Source organism: Zalophus californianus, chromosome 3 (genome assembly GCF_009762305.2).
Source record: "Zalophus californianus isolate mZalCal1 chromosome 3, mZalCal1.pri.v2, whole genome shotgun sequence".
Taxonomy (NCBI): Eukaryota; Metazoa; Chordata; class Mammalia; order Carnivora; family Otariidae; genus Zalophus; species Zalophus californianus.
Genome location: NC_045597.1, coordinates 32762942 through 32780389, shown reverse-complemented (window position 1 = coordinate 32780389; position 17448 = coordinate 32762942). Strand labels below are relative to the sequence as shown.

General features: G+C 37.8%; 1 long non-coding RNA gene across 1 annotated transcript in view; it reads left to right on the top strand.

Annotated features, from left to right (window-relative positions):
• The first annotated feature begins 2173 nt into the window (after positions 1-2173).
• The window catches only part of LOC113920815, a 40232-nt gene continuing 24957 nt past the window's right edge, over positions 2174-17448 (top strand). The window contains exon 1 of the long non-coding RNA XR_003519381.1: positions 2174-2266. This is a non-coding gene — a long non-coding RNA (uncharacterized LOC113920815). The remainder of the gene's footprint in view (positions 2267-17448) is intronic.

The following is a 17448-nucleotide window of genomic DNA, read 5'->3' as shown; positions in this document are numbered from 1 at the left end:
GGAATGAATACGATGATGATTTGCATACCTTTAGAATATACCTTTCTCTTCCCCATGCCCACTTCACTGTTTTGAGACCGGATTCTGAGTAGGAAAAGCAGGCAGGCCACAGAATCAAATGTAGGCAAAACTGAATGCTGGTAGTGTCAGACGGTGTGCACTGAATTCCCCTCCCTGGCATATATATCCAGGCTCTGGTTTAGAGGCTCTTGGGACAACATGAGCTGAACCCAACATGGTTTTGCTCCTCCTCAGCTCCATCTCATCTCCAAACATTCCGGCTTCTTGCTCATCCAACTACATCCTCAAATCAGGCCAAACATGTTTCCATCAAGGCCTTTGCACATGCTACCACTCTTGCCTGGAAAGCTCTTCTTGAAAACGTCCACACATTTTATTCCCTCACTTTAAGACTCCTTTAAAATTCCATCTTATTGAAGCAGACATCACCCTCTTTCTCCCCATTCTCTTCGGTTTTCTCCATCGCCCTTTTTTATGACCTATCACTCTGTGTATTTCTTTGGTCATTTTCTGTTTCCCTGCCCTGGAATGCAAACTCCATGGGGGCAACGGTTTTGCTTTGTTCAATGCTATGTTCTCAGGACCTAGAACTGTGCTGATGCTCCCTAAATATTAGATGAATATATGCCTGGCCACCAAAATTTTGATGTAGGATGTAGATAATGATCAAGACCCACCAAATGGTGGGGCCAAAGTGTTTGTCTTGTTATGTGTTTTAGGATTCTTTTAGGAAACATCTTAGGCCTGAGTCTACTCTGTGGGGTTGATAAGAGACATACCACACTCTGAGTTGCTATCGTAGGCAGACACCGGAGGAAACCAAGCAGGGACTGATATGTTGCATCATCTCTGGGGGTACACAAGTGGGTTTATATTGCTAGATTATAAGCTTCTTGGAGGTGCTTATGTCACACTTACGTTATCTTAATAGCAACTAGCCTAAGGCTATACAGACATGTATACTCGGTAACACTGACTGAATGAATAATTTGATACTGAAATTACAAAGCTACATAGTTAGGAATTATCTAAAGGATATCTGTAAAATGACCTCCTTGAAATCACAACTTGGGTTTTGAATTATTATAAAATGAACTGTTATACCATTTCAGGAATGAGATGATGTTAACCTAAAACAGGAGCCAACAAAATATTCAATCAGATAAATGGAATTCTCTGTCACAGGACTGTAAGGATTAACTGAGTCACCACATGGGAGGCATTTAAAACAACTGTATGCATAACAAGATCCCAGTGATGAGAAGCAGTCATTATTAGTAGTAGTGGGAGCGTTCTGTGTGTGTGTGTGTGTGTGTGTGTGTGTGTGTGTGTATTGTCTTCTCAGCAAATCTTTTACAGTAGAAGCCATGTAATGTATTTATATGCACAAGGAAGAGGCTCAATACAAATACATTGGATAAATGAATCATTGATTCCACTTGAAGAAGTTTTCTATCTGCAAAAACTTTGGAATTGTGCTGTTGCTACTAGGGGCAGAGAGACAGAGAAGGGAGGAAAAGCAGAGCTGTATGCCGCAGAATCACAGTGCGGGACTTTGGTCTCATGCACTAACTATGTTTACATGGAAAAATTACCTAATTTTTCTAAGATTCAGCTTCCCTGTCTATATAATGCATAACAGTAACAACAACATGCCCCTTGAGATTGTTTCACGGACTAGGTGAGAAAGTATAGTGCATGATGCACAGCACAGTTCTTGCACTTTATTTTGCCAATTATTATAATCACTTAGGAATTCAGAGTTGTATCTTATAAGTAACATACAACATACCTCTTTCTTCCTCTTTCAGTTTATGGAGTTAAGGACACTAACAATAAAACAGGTTAAATCAGTAGGTATTTCTGCTTCATTCACTTGGAAATGCATTCTGTTCTGTTTTGGGACTGCTCCTGAATTCTTGTCTTACATTATTATGAAGAATTTCACTTGTTTGGCTTGTAATCCACAAATTAGGTTAGTAGGTGGTGGGGAGACCGTGTCTGATTCTCTTAGAGTCCTGGCTGTGTCGGTGATTGTTGGGCATCATGGTTCTGGAGATTGTGACTCACTGAGCTGCAGGTTGCACATTCTAGACTGGGGTCCCAGTCTCCCCACTTTCACCAGCAGTAGACCCAGGCAGGTTCTTAAGCTCTCTGCAAAGCCATTTCCTCATGTGTAAAATGAACACAACAACCCAAGTGCTCTCGAAGGCCTGTTGTGAGATGAACATGGGCTAATGTATGGGTAAGTGCTTAGTAAGCTGTCAAGTGTTGTATAATTATAAGGTAATCTATGACCAATAAATCAACAATGATTTATTGATTGATGCCAGAGTGAGTGACTAATTTCATCAAGGTCTAAGGCATTTAGGAAGTCATATTTGTGTAGTATTTTCACAATCTCACATAACTTGAATTAAAATGCATTTTAAAAAATGATTAACATGAGAAAACTATTTCAAAGATACTGTATGCTCTCTTATGTGAAGTCTCACACTTTGATCTCATTTTTTGGTTATTCATCATCTTTGGAATTTCTGCTTATTTCATGTTAACATTAAGGAAAAATAACTAGTTTTGGGTTTAGCTGTATCTCCTATGTGAGGGTTGTGAGAGAATATTTACTACTCGGATGGTTGAGATGCACCAAAAAATACATTTGGTCCTTTATAAAGGACACATAATGGCCAAGATCAAAAAGAAAAATGTGGTAACATGTTACCTGTAATCAATTCAAAGATGCTAGAATGCTGCCACAGACTGAGCGCCTCAAGCAGTAGGGAAATACTTGTTATTATTGTTATTATTGTTATTGTTGTTATTAAATACTTCTGTTACCCATGTTTTAAAAAGAAAATCATCCTGTATGCAGCACAGTTGGTCATTTTTCTCTGGCATCTAAATCTATTACTAATGACCAAGCCCTTTGCTATAACAAAATGAGAATCAGGACAATGTTGTTTTAGTAAACATAGGAGTAACTATGTTGATGCATTTTTTTTTTTTAAAGTAGGCTCCATGTCCAGCATGGAGCTCAGTGCAGGACTTGAACTCACAACCCTGAGATCAAGACCTGAGCTGAGATCAAGACTCAGACACTTAACCCACTCAGCCACCCAGGTGCCCCTGTGTTGATGCATTTTTAAGGCCCACGTGTTTTTGTTTTTGTTTTTGTTTTGTATCCTTACCTTTAATAATTCCTACTATAGTTTTCTGTCCCTAGTGGGAACAAAATTTCTTAAATCATTATTTCAGTGCAGAGTGTCACATACCACTGAAATAAGGAAAGAATCCTGAAAAGATCCATGAAAATATCAGCATCTGCTTTCTTGGATACAGAACTGAGAGCATCAAATTATATAACATGCAATAATATTTTCCTTTTTTTTGTATGAGAAATTCCAAGCATACACAAAATGAAGTATAAGGAACCTCAATATGGCCATTACCCAGATTCTAAAATTATCAAGATTTTGCCATTTGGGCTTCCTCCATCCTTTCCTTTTCTCTCTTCCTGCTTCGCTTCTTTCCTTCCTTTCTTTACTTTGCTGAAGAATGTTAAAGCAAATCCCAGATAGTATGCCATCTCACCCTGACGTACTTCAGTGTGCATCGTTACCAAATGTCAGCTTCTTTTCTATGTAATCACAATGCCATTATCACATATAATTAACTTTAAAATCTTATTTCCTTATTATCATTCAGTAATCAGTCCATACAAAATTTCTCAGACTTTCTCAAAAATGTCTTTCTGTATTTGATTAGTGTGAATCAAAATCCAATGAGTCCAAAGTCCACAAATCACATTTGGCTATTTTAGCTCTGCACCTATTTTGATTCTCCCTCCACCCCTTTTTTTCATGCATTGGACTTATTACTAAAACTGGATATATTGTTGTAGAATTCCTCACATTTTGGATTTACCTCTTTGCTTTCTTGTGGTGTCGTTCAATTTGTTCCTTTGTCTTCCATGATTTCTATAAATGAAAGTCAGCTCTAGAAGCTTGAATGGATTTAGGTGTATAATTTTTTGGCTGGGTTACTTCATACAAAATGTTGTGAGCTTCATGTTACGTTGTATCAGGAGGAACCACATTTCTGCTTTCCTGTGTTCAGTGGGACACCCAGACCCTCTGCTGTAAAGTTTCCATTGATTTTTCATCTAGTGGTTTCATCTACATCTTGAATCAATTATTTCATCAAGGACTGCACAACATAGTTTCTAATTCTATCATTCCTACCACATATATGTGTTGGCTGCAATTCATTTTGAAGAAATAACTCTCTCACATCATTTAAGGTTATTTGGTTATCCTGAAACACAGTTTGTACAGAAAGGCAAGATAAATGATTCTTTTTTTGTCTAATTGCCATTCTTTAGAATAGTAGCCTGTGCTGCCAAGTTCCCTGTTTGAGTCTAGCTTTTTTCTCCATTTTTGTGGCCATAGCCTTGGTTCGGGTCCATACTGTCCTTTGATCATACTATTCCTGTAACTTCAATAATTTCTTCCCCTAAATTTGTTTCCATTCTCCCTCTATTTGTCTTTTACTGAAAAAAAACAGTGCTTCTCAACCTACCATGAATTCTGATTGCCTTCAGAATAAAAGTTGCTGTCCTTTGGTAAGACACTTGAAACCCTGTGGTTGCCAGTCAGCCTACCTTCTACTCTCAACAGCCACCACACTCCAGGAACACAAGGAAGCTCAACAAACACAGCTTGCATTTTCCTTCATGCTTCTTACCCAGATTCCCTTAAATAGCAATACCACCTCCCTATTGTTTTCTCCCTAAATTCTACTGATGCTTCAAGACTCAATTCTTATGCAACTTCCCCAGTGAAGCCTTATTTGAAACAATCTCCTGTTACCTCTTAACACAAAGTGATCGCTCTCTCCTTTGAATTGCCACGGCATTTTCAAGAGCCCTGATTTTGACAACTATTGCTATAACTGTTCTTCTCTATTTGGTTACACATGTGAATCTTCCTTAAACCAAATCACACATTCTAAGAAGATTTGCTTGTGTAACCTTCATATCCCTTGTATACAGGGTGCTCAGAGTATTATTATGGAAATATTTGCATGATATCCCTTTTGATTTGTTGCCTTTAGGTCAATTATGTGGAGTTAGCACAATGAAAAAGTTACATTTTGATAATCATGACCAAATATTTTATCAAAACATATTGAATACTTAGGAATCAGGCTACATGTTTAATGCCTTATAGGCCTCACTGCTTATTCATCATAACTTCCCTCTGAAGTAGGCTCTGCTATTATCTCCATTTTATCAAAGAGGAAATTAAGATTTAGAGAAATGACTTACCTGGACAACATCATAAACCGGTGAAAGAAAGAACCAGGATTCAAATCCAACTATTTCTGAAAAAAGACTTACGTCTACAACATCACATTAAATGCTTCCTTCCCCCAAGACTGTTGAATGGAAGAACTGGTGTGAGGTGTGAGAAAGTCATCACACATTAATAACTTGGTAGAAGCGCCATAAGATCAAAACAAAATTTTGTGCATTTGCGGACTTATTAAGGACAATAATTCCCTTAGTGGATACTCAAGGGTCAGTCTAGGAATATCATAAAATGGTAAAGAAGTCAAATTTGGAAGAAAAGTAAGACTATTTATAAAGAAGTATTCTAAATTGATTAGGGATTTTCCATTACTTTTAAAATTTAGATTTTCTAAAGTACTGACAATATACTGCTTAAAGAAGATGAAGTAGTAGTTCTAAGAGAGAAACCATACAAGCTTTAAATTTTGGCACATGTATTCAATAAATATATCAATGAATATTTAATCTGTGCCAAGTGATGTAAGATACAAAATTGTATAAAATGTCTACACATTGATCATAATCTAATAGAGGGGATAAGAAATACACTTGGCAGTGGACAAAAGCTAGCAATAACCCATCACTGCTATAGCAGGGTTCCAGTTCCACCCTTAACGTCTATGGAAATTCTCTGAAGGAGAGAAAACTCCATGCTATTGATGCATAGTAAATGGATTTTTGCTGAAGAATACAACTGGTGGCAAAGTTAAAGAAATATGGACAGTTTTCCTATGATCAGACTTGTATCTTATATAATTATTTAAAAGACTTGAAAAAAAATCCCTTTTTTTGTGCCTCAGGCTTAGTTAGTTAACTAATCAATATGTCCAGTTTGGTTGGAATTATGTTAGAAAGTCATATACATTTTTAAAACATCTCCACGATTCCAATAAAATTACAAATGATGAGATTTGTCAATGAAGAGTTATTTTTTTAATTTAAATTAAATTAGTCAACATATAGTACATAATTAGTTTCAGATGTAGAGTTCAGTAATTCATCAGTTGCATATAACACCCAGTGCTCATCACATCATGTGCCTCCTTAATGTCTGTCACCCAGTTACCCCATCCCCCCGCCCACCTCTCCTTCAGCAACCCTCGGTTTCTTTCTCATAGTTAAGAGTCTCTCATGGTTTGTCTCCCTCTCTGATTTCTTCCCATTCCATTTTCCCTCCCTTCCCCTATGGTCCTCTGCACTATTTCTTATATTCCTCATATGAGTGAAACTGTATAATTGTCTTTCTCTGATTGACTTATTTTGCTCAGCATAATACCCACCAGTTCCATCCACATCAATGTAAATGGTAAGATGTTATCCTTTCTGATGGCTGAGTAATATCCCATTGTACATATAAACCACATATTCTTCATCCATTCATCTGTCTATGGACATCTGGGCTCTTTCCAGAGATTGATTGTTGTGGACATTGCTGCTATAAACATCGGGGTGCAGGTGCCCCCTCAGATCACTACATTTGTAACTTTGGGGTAAATACCCAGTAGTGCAATTGCTGGGTTATAGGGTAGCTCTATTTTTAACTTTTTGAGAAACCTCCATGCTGTTTTCCAGAGTGGCTGCACCAGCTTGCATTCCCACCAGCAGTGTAAGAAGGTTCCCCTTTCTCCGCATCCTTGCCAACATTTGTTGTTTCCTGTTTTGTTAATTTTAGACATTCTGACTGGTGTGAGGCGGGATCTTATTGTGGTTTTGATTTGTATTTCCCTGATGCCAAGTGATGTTGAGCATTTTTTCATGTGTCTGTTGGTCATTTGTATATCTTTTTTGGAGAAATGTCTGTTCATGTCTTCTGCCCATTTCTTGACTGGATTATTTGTAATGTAGAGTTTTTAATACCTTTAAAATAAAAACCTGAATTCGATCTGGTATGTGAATACTCTATGAGGATAATGCCTCATGCTAATGACCACCACCACCACCACAACAACAACAAGAACAACAAAACATATCATCATGATAGAGCAATTCTGGTTTTTGCCTTCTACCTTCTAAGAGCTAGCTGTTCTTGAGATTTGTGTAAGTCACTCGATCTGTTATTTAAACTGAGTAGCTAGATTATCTTTAAAGTCTCTTCTGTCAGTTAAATTATGTGATTGAATATCATCTAACTTAAGCACAGGCTAATAATGGAGAAGATAGTGGAGAGTTCTCTGATTAGTGCAAGTCTTTTTAAAGGTTTATCACTGTATGGCATAAAGAAATGAAATGCTCCCATTCTTAAAGCTAGCCCTCCTTTCCTGCTGCTATTTAGGCTTTTGGCTGTTACATTAAGGAAGGAGAGTATTTTTTTTCCCCCCAGAAATGAATGAATAGAGGTAATGAACAGAATTCATTTATCTAATAAGTATAATAAGTTCCTGGGTGGCTCAGTTGTTAAGCATCTGCCTTCGGCTCAGGTCATGATCTCAAGGTCCTGGGATCAAGCCCCCCATCGGGCTCTCAGTGGGGAGTCTGCTTCTCCCTCCCCCACTCCCTCACTTGCGTTCCCTCTCTCGCTGTGTCTCTGTCAAATAAATAAGTAAAATCTTTTTAAAAAGTATTTATTTATTAAGTTCCTACTATGTACCAGGCACTGTGTCAGGTGCTGAGGAACACAGTAGCACACAGATAGACAAGGTCTCTGCCCCCATGGAGCTTCCAGTTTGGGAAGCAGGGTAAAATAATGTACATGATGCTGCAATAGGACTCTTTCTGTCCTTGTTTCCTCTCTTAAAGGTAAGAAGAACATAAGAACTACCAAGTAACTATACCTTCAAGGAAGGGAGAGACCACACATGAAGCAGATTCCAGGAGTAAAACATTTCTGCCACTACCAGCATTAGCTACTATCAAAGAAAAGAATATTCCATGACACTTGTTAAAGATGCTGAGGCAGACTTTATTCAGGCCCATGGAGATAGGTGTAAAAACCACTGCAGTGGGACTTTACAGAAGGGGAGAGAGATTGGGCTCAACTCCAAATGCAGCACGGGCAAGTAGGAATTTATGGCCAAGGAGCAGAGTGGGAGGCATTAGATAAGTGGCATCAGGAGTAAGGAGGGATTTTGGCTAAATTGACTTAACAGGATTCTTTGCTAAAGACAGACCAGGATGATCAGTCATCACCTGAGCAATGGTGGAGGTTGAGGAACCTGTCTAGATAGGGAGGGTGATCAGATATTGAAGGTTCTGATTAAACTAGCTTAGCAGGTGTTTTTCTAAAACTAGATTTTATATGGAAGTATACAGATGGGCCCAGGGGAAGGTTCAGGAGTCTGACTAAAGTTTGGTTAAGCAAAGAATCTTTGTCTCTACCACTCACCTCCAGCCTATAAAACAGTGGAGATTCAACAGAAAGCATGAATGAGAGGGGACCCAGGGAGGGAAGGGGGCAGGAAGGGAGAAAGGGGAGGGAGGGAGAGAGAGAGAGAATCCACTAGAAAATAGTTGTCAGGAGCTTTAAGAGAACCTGGAGGTCTTGACATATGTGCCCTGGAAGGGGACTGCCATCTCACTCCTGCCAAGAAACTATGGATGGGGTTGGGGGTGCCCTTGTCTGGTAGCAAAGAGAAAAATGACTGTGTTGGGAAAAGTTTCACTTCTACCTACCAAAATGTTGGATCAGGAAGAATGAGTTTTCTTGTGGATCTCATGGGTCCATGAGACAGCCCAAGCACATAGCCTAGAAGAACAGAGGTATTTCCCAAAGAAATGAGGGAGATGGATCACTGAGTACCCTCAATGGGCTAAGGGTGGGGTGAGCCTAAAGTTAGTTGGTGGAATGGTGTAACTTACCTCAGAGAGATGGCACTGTGATATGATTCCTCTTCCCTCCTGAAAACAAAACCCCACAAAGGTGCTCCATTAAAGCAAAGTATGATTGCACAGTAGACCCCGTCTAGAGGGAACCAATAGTATGTCAAACTGTATCTGCACCCAAAGAGTGTGCTGTTTCCTCAAAGACCGCCCGCCAACCCCCACCCCCCCTGCTTGGTTTGATGCTGGCTGGTAGAGGATCAGGGAGCTGGAGTTGGGAGAGAAGGGTAAGATGTTCATGCCATGCTCTGCTCCTAAACAGTTCCATGTCTGAATCAGACCTGAACTGCAGGGAGAGAGCTTTCACTTGAAGGATGTTAAAAATTGTCCTTATTTCATTGATCTGCTCATTTTCATATCTGACATGAGATTTTTTGTAGTGACTGAGAGGGACTTGAAAAGCTGTGGAACCTGCCTGAGATTTCATCCAGGGAAGAAAAAAGAAACAAGTTGAGAGAGAGGGTTTAGAGGGACCATCTGAGAAAGGGTATGGTTGCTTCATGATCAAAATTCTGTACATTTAACAAGGAGATTTCACACCAATCACACAGACATATTTATTATAAATTACCCAAAGCATTATAATGAAAATGTAATAATACATCAGGATGGGAATTTAGACTGACACTCACAGACCACTGCTTTCAGAAACTGAATATAACAAAGATGGTGAGCCCTGCTTTCCCCCCCTTCCCTCCCCCATCACTTCCTGTCCCCCATCTCCTCATTTGTTTCAGTCACTTCCAGCACTTGGGGACATTTTTAGTTTAGTTTGTTTATTTCAGATTCAGTCCTACAGTGGGGCTGTATAGAGATAAATATATCTGTAAGCCAGAAATATCACAAACTACCAAGAAGAATCATCAGATTGCCTTGTCATGTTGCTCTCAGTTAGAAAGAAGTGTCTTAAAGCTAAAGAGAATTATTCTTAATATTCAATTCTCTTCTAGGGACAGTATTTGATGTTAGATCTTTGGTAATGTTGTTTTGCAGCAAGGGACCTTGTATATCACCTTCAAAGGAGAATTTAAGAATGAACAGGTTGAAGAAAAGTGAATGTGAAAGGTCCCCTTTTCAGTGATGTTAAGTAGGAAATGACAGTGTATAGAAACCAGTGTGTTTTCTTATGGGTTTTGCACATTTTATTTTTTTTTAAAGATTTTATTTATTTATTTATTTGGGAGAGAGAGATAGAGAGAGCATGAGTACGGGGTGGTGGGCGGGGGGAGGAGCAGAGCAAACGCAGATTCTCTGCTGAGCAAGGAGCCTGACTCGGGCTTGATCCCAGGACCCTGGACCCTGGGATGAGCCGAGGGCAGATGCTTAACTGAATGAGCCTCCCAGGCACCCCAGTTTTGCACATTTTAAAGTATCATAAAAAGCATCTGATTGCCAAAATACATAAGCATTGATGTCTAACAATGATTATGGTTATAATTTCATGGGAATCTTGAAGTGTCCCTCAGATTCACCTACTTCTGTATCTATTCATCTTTTCTCACTTCCTTCCTCCTTTCTCAGTCATAGGAAGAGGTGTTTATCCTCATGATCAAGGTCATACTCCCCCTCTCTGCTTTAGGATCTCTTCCATGACTTTGATCCATGAACAATTCCCTCTCTATTCTACACTTCTGTCAGCTGGTAAAACGTGATTAATTCTCCTTCTGGTTCTGTATTAGGAAACAAGCCATCTTTGGCTTTGTATCTCTGTGTAGTTACTATCCAATTATTCCTGTGTTCTCAGTCATTTCCTAGTGTGGTCAAATTCAATGGACAATTTTCATCCTTATTGTACTTATCATAACAGTTAATAATGTCATGATAGTAATAGTTAGTAGTAATAATCTCCCCAAATTTCAGAACCTTAACACATCATAATCTGAGTAACCTTGCTCACATCATAGTCTGATGGGGGTGTTTTTAGTTAAGGGTGGCTTTCTTCCCTGTGATGATTCAGAGGCCATGACTCTTTCTCTGTTGTTGCTCTGCTATCAGCCAGGGCCTTAGAATCTCTGCTTCTAGCTAGCCCTTAGAGGTAGGAAAAATAGGATGGAGAAGGATATCTCCTTTTTAATTGCTTTGGCACCCACAATATATTGATAAAAACTAGTCAAATGACACCACCAAAATGCACTTGAGTCTGGAAAATAAAGTGCTGGCAGGTGTTCAGTGACAAGTTTCTCCTAAGGAAGAGAGAGCACAAGTTTTCAATGCAGAGTGTTATTGCTACTACCTATTTCTTGAAATTACTCTTTTACATAGCTTATAATACTTTTTCCTGCCTCTCCTTCTATCTCTGATAATTTCTTTATTTCTTCTGTAACTATTCTTTTTATTCCTTCTTCTCACATCTCACTGTGTGTCAGAGCTCTCTATTTCTCCTTGACACTGCCCACATGAGCTCTTAGGGACTCAACTAAAATGTATATACTACCAGTTCATAAATTTGTTTCTCCAGCCAACCTCTTTTTAGAACTTTATACTACACATTAAATAACCTTTAGACACTGGAAGACCAATAGTCTCCTTGAATTTGTTATGTCTGAAACTAAACTTATTTTCTTCTCTCACCCTCAGCCTCAAACTGAATCCTGCTCCTCCGTTAGCCAGTTAATAACATTACCATACAGCAACCAATATAGAAACCTGGGAGTCATCCTAAAGCACATTTCCTTTCCCCTGATTCTCTCTCTTTGTGTGTTCTTCCCTCCACCCTGTTAAAAATCAACCACTAAATATTAGTGGTACACCAACTGCATTTTGATTATGTCACCTTTCTTCCAACCCTGCTATCATTACCAGGTAGTGGCTTCATGATGCCCATTCTAGAGCTCAGGAATATTGTTATAGAATCTAAGCTGTATCTCAGCCTCCAAGTTTGTGGCTTTCAAATTTACCAGCCATACCGCTGTCAGCATAGTCTATCTAAAATGAATATCAACTAAACTTGCTACTCCCCTCAAAAATCCACCCATTGTTCTCCATAATTTACCAGATAGCATTCAATTTCTTTGGCACATTATAAAAATCAGCAATTAGCTGGATCCTACTTTTCTTTTTTATGTCAACTGCTGCTCATATCTGAAGTCCAAAAATACTGAATTAACTGCTCAAACAATATATGTTATTTTATTCCCCAGTAACCTTGTTTATGCTTTTTCTCCTATGTGAAATAGTCTCTCTCTATTCCCGATTTCCCCTTCCTTACCTAGTACTTATGACTTGGTTCAGACATTACATACTCTAAGAAAGATTACCAAACCCTTTTAAGCAACCTGAATCCCTCTGTCTTTCCTATGCATCCTTAAACTTCATTATCATTAGCTTTACCATAGTATATTTAAATTACCTATTTATTTTCCATGTTGACATAGGCAATGGGTTCCTCAAGGCCATGATCATTCCTATAGGCTCAGTGCCGAGCAGAGTGCTGCCCACAGAGTAGGTACACAGTAAATGCTTGTTGAACTGAAATTGAATGCTATCACTTTTTATTTCTATCATTTCACCTGAAATATTTTTTTGAGTCCAACTTTCCTAATAGAGGAAAGACAGTACCTCTCTAATATCCTGTTTGGCAGGGATAGACAATTTCTCATTTAACTCACCTTTTATTTTTCAAACTTCATTTAATTTTTGCCTTTTAAAGTGCTTTTAAAAACAAAACTGTATATCTGCTTTGCATTACAAAGAGGAATATAATAGATAACTATTTTTATTCATATAAAATAAGATAAGCTTATTGAAACAATGGATTGAAATATCAAGTTTGTGAAATATTTTGAAAGACTGCTATTAAATTTTGCATTTTCCACTAAATAGTTGTATTAGTCTGGGTTCTCCAGAGAAACAGAACCAGAACCCTATTTCTTATAATGAATTGGCTCACACAGTTATGGAGATTGAGAAGTTCCAAGATTTGTAGTCAGCAAGCTGGAGACCCAGGAGAGCTGAAGTAAGTTACAGTCTAAAGTCTGAATCTGAAGACATTAAAAGACTGATGTTCCAGCTTGAAGACAGTCACACAGAGAGAACAGATTCTCCTTACCCCACATTTTTGTTCTATTGAGGCCTCCAATGGATTGAGGCTGACCCTCATCGAGAAGGGCAATCTGTTTCCCTCAGTCTGATTTAAATGCTAATCTTATCCAGAAACACCCCTCACAGACATTTCCAGAAAAATGTCTGATCATATATCTGGGCAACCCATGGTCTAGCAAGTTGACATGTAAGACTGACCATCATAATAGTATATCATGAACATTTCCTATATCACTAAGTATTTATCAAAGCCATAATTTTATTACCTACATAATCTTAAATATTATGGATGTACCACTAATCACTATTAAATTTTTCTTTTGCTATATATGAAACTGCTATAAATTTTTAGCAACACAGGTAATAATGCAATGAACATACGTATATAATTCTTTTATTATATATCTATCATTTTATAGAGAGAAGTTGATGAGTTGTCTATCTGCCCATCTTTGCTTCTTTTCAGGCACTACTTCCCCACTCAGTGTGGTGGTGGTGGGGCTATTCAGCCTTTTTACTTAAAGAGGTGCTGGCACAGTAGCAGAAATTTTAAGTTTTATCCCATGCAACTACTTGTGGGTCAGGCTCATGGAGACACTTTATCTTCAACATGTGACTTCTAAGGTACACTGGGTGTTACCACCCAGGAGGATTTATGGACTTTTCCTGGAAGTGAGGCAATTGTGTTCACCCACATTACATTGGCAGGAACTCAGTCATTTGGCCACATCGAAATACAATGGTGGCTTCAAACTGTAGTCCAGTTAAATACCCAGGAGGAAAAGAGAAATGGTTCAGCAACAATCAGCCTATATATTTCCACAGCTAAAAATAGAACATTTAAAATAATATTTACATAGTTGTAGAAACATGTTAAAATTTTGGCCCAGGAGAAATGAAACTATAGATCAGTATTATATTTTATCTCCTGAACATTCTGTTATTCTAGTATTTCTAAACTACTCCTAAAAAAGACTGAATTAAATATGTTAGACAAACTATCTCTTTTAGATTCTACCCTTCAAAAATTCCATCGTGTATTATTTTTATCAGAACCAATGTCCTAATTCCACTTTATTTAGACAGCTTTACATAACATAAAAAGCATAGATTTGAGGGTTAGAAAAACCCAAGTCACAATACTGATAACTACTTACTAAAGTCAAAGTCTTAAACAAGCTACTTAACCTTTCTGAACCTCAGTTTTCTGTCCTATAAAATGGAGGCAAATACCTATCTCACGAGATGGTTGTAAGAATTAATTAATATATTTAATGTGCCAAGTTTAATGGTTGACCCATAGTAGAAACTCAGTAAATGTTGATTCCCTTCCCTTAGAGTACTTAATGTCTGTTGGATAAACTTAATTAATTGCTACTTGAGACAACTGTTCCCTCACTCTAATTAATAAGGCAAATCAATTGGAAATAAATAATTTAAAATGTTGGAGAACAGAAATTGTAGCTACTAAAGTGTTGGCAAAAGTTATTCTTCTTCAAATGAAAGAAAAAATAATGCAATTTGGGGCACCTGGGTGGCTCAATCAGTTAAGTGCCTGCCTTCAGCTCAGGTCATGATCCCGGAGTCCCAGAATTGAGTCCCACAGCCGCTCCCTGCTCAGCGGGGAGTCTGCTTCTCCCTCTGCCCCTCCCCCGATAGTGCGCGCGCTCTCTCTCTCTCTCTCAAATAAATAAATAAATAAATAAATAAATTCTTTAAAAAAATACAACAAATACTAGTTCTCTCCATATTCCCAACTTTGCATAGATGAAAGTACACAATGAATTCAGTGTTCAAAAGACTTTAAAGACATTGTGTGAGTGCAGAAAGGCAGCCTTCATTGTGAAGGGTAGCAGAATTTGTCACCCCAAAATATGCCACTTTGACATACGGATTTTTTTGAACTAAGGCAATTGAAGAACAATTTTTAAAAAAACAAACATACAAAAAACAAAAAAAAAACCCAAAAATTCTCTGTCCTCCCCTTATTTGCCTATAAGTAGGACATAAATTTACAAAGGTGTCCCCCTCTACCAGAAAGGACACAAGTTAATCACCAGAGACAACCTTTATCAGCCTGGAGACTTTACTAACTAGCCTTTATTTACCATTAGTTTCTCATATATTTGCCTGCCCACAATCTCCTGCCCCTAGAGACTCACAGTCTTTTGTCTTGTCACTTGTCTAAAAATTTATTGTTCCTTTGCTAAGATGCTATAGAAACCCAAGCTCTAACTACTCTGAGTTACTCATCTCTGCATTTCTCCCATGTATATATGAAATATGCTGGTTAATAAAACTCTTGTTTTTCTCTTATTTAATCTGTCATTTGTTATAGAGCCCCAGCCAAGAATTTAAGATGGGTAGAGGAAAAAATTTTCCTCCACTTGAATGGCAAGCTAAATTTAATTTTTCATGAGAAGAATTAAGAGAATTTTGTTGGAGGTTGCAATACCTAAAAATATAGATGAAAAGAGTGACGGATTATGTAGAAGTAGACGATAACTCAGAAGTAGAAGATACTCCACTCTTACGCTCTCCCATGCTATCACAATCAGTATTTGTCATATCTTGGCTTATCCTTTAGGAGGAAAAAATAGAATATAAACCTTGTCATCTTCATGTCTAAGTAGACTCTTTGGCCATATTTTTATTTTGGAGATTTGATAACATCTGTAGCCTACTTGATTTTCAAGGCAGCTTTTTACCAATGTCTCAAAAGCAGTTGAAAACCTAACAGAATTTACTAAGCCAGCCACTAAGATCAGGGAAGGGGGGGGGGTCACAATTTTTTTTTTTAATTAGGAACATATTGGTTTTCTAAAATTTGGATGAGATGACATGAGTGCATTTCTAAGCAATTTTCAAAAATGTAGTTATTACTTATATCTTGTCTTTAAAGGAAATTAAAAACCCACTGCTTTGAATTTACAAGTGGTACCAAAATCTAACATCTCTGCTTAGGGGATTTAAAACAATATTAAAGAAATAATTTCATTTTAGGTTACTTTCAGTTTCATAACAACTTTAGGGAAGAGAAGAGTCCACTCGAAGCTGAAAAAGTATAGACAATCCTGTGAAGGTGAATTTGGTTCAATGCATTCTTCCTAATTATCTTCTCCACTTTCAACCACTGGCACTATTAAACCAAACATGCTGTGTTTAGCTACCACCTTCACCATATCCCTTTTCTTGATGATCTTTCTTCCCATATGTTTGTAACTGCAACATTCCCCATCTTCACTGTATCTCATTTGTTCAGGGTTCGAGATTCAAACTATATTTTCTGATAAATGACTCTAGGCCAAAGTGTTAATGAGCAAGGACTAGAAAACTGATTTTTGGTGATCTACCCATTTTAGTGGAGATTTTTAGGTGAATTTACTCCATACTAATTTCCTAAAGCATAAATGGCTGACATTTTATGTTTGCACACAGAGCTCTGATTTTAAGGACACTCAAGTTATACTTTCTGGTGGCTGCTTACCTTATATAGCATAGGGTGGACTATGGTTATTATCAAGTCTGTGTTCCTTTTTGGTAAGAGAAAAGGCCGAAACAATTGATTAGTCTAGTGATTCTGTATGAGTATTTTTGGAAGGGATATTTATAAAAGAAATAGTGATGTGGTGCCATGTGACTACAGGGATATCTAACACATTTTTAGTTCCTGTTAAAATCAAAATGATACTTAAATTACAGCAAAGTTATGACAGACTGACCAAGGTTTAACAGCAAACTTTAATTTTCTACATCAAGCATTTGCTGAAGACAGACCTAGGAATTTAAATATGGCCTTCTCTGGAGATGAGGAGTTCTCATGAACAGACTAAGAAATTTGCCTGGAGGCCTTCAAAGAGTTCACTTGAAGGTCCCCTTTCACTGGGACAGATGACTTGGCAGGAGGGATGGGCTGCAGAAATTCTGCCTTTTCCAATTTCACACTTTCCTTTCCTCAGTCTTCAGAGCTAATATAGATCTAATTTTCCCTCCTTTCTCATGTCATTTTTCATACCTTGACACAGAGCATCTCTCATATTTCTGCTTAGATCAAGGGCAGAGCCAGGAAGATCAAAGCAGAATAAGCCTTAGCTAAATGTTTATGCCAGTTTTTCAAATTTACGGCTTGCATGGAATACTCAAAGTGGTCATAAGAAAAATCCATTTTGTTTCCTACTTAAATTATTTTAATTTGGTCTAACAAACCAAGAGTCAAATGC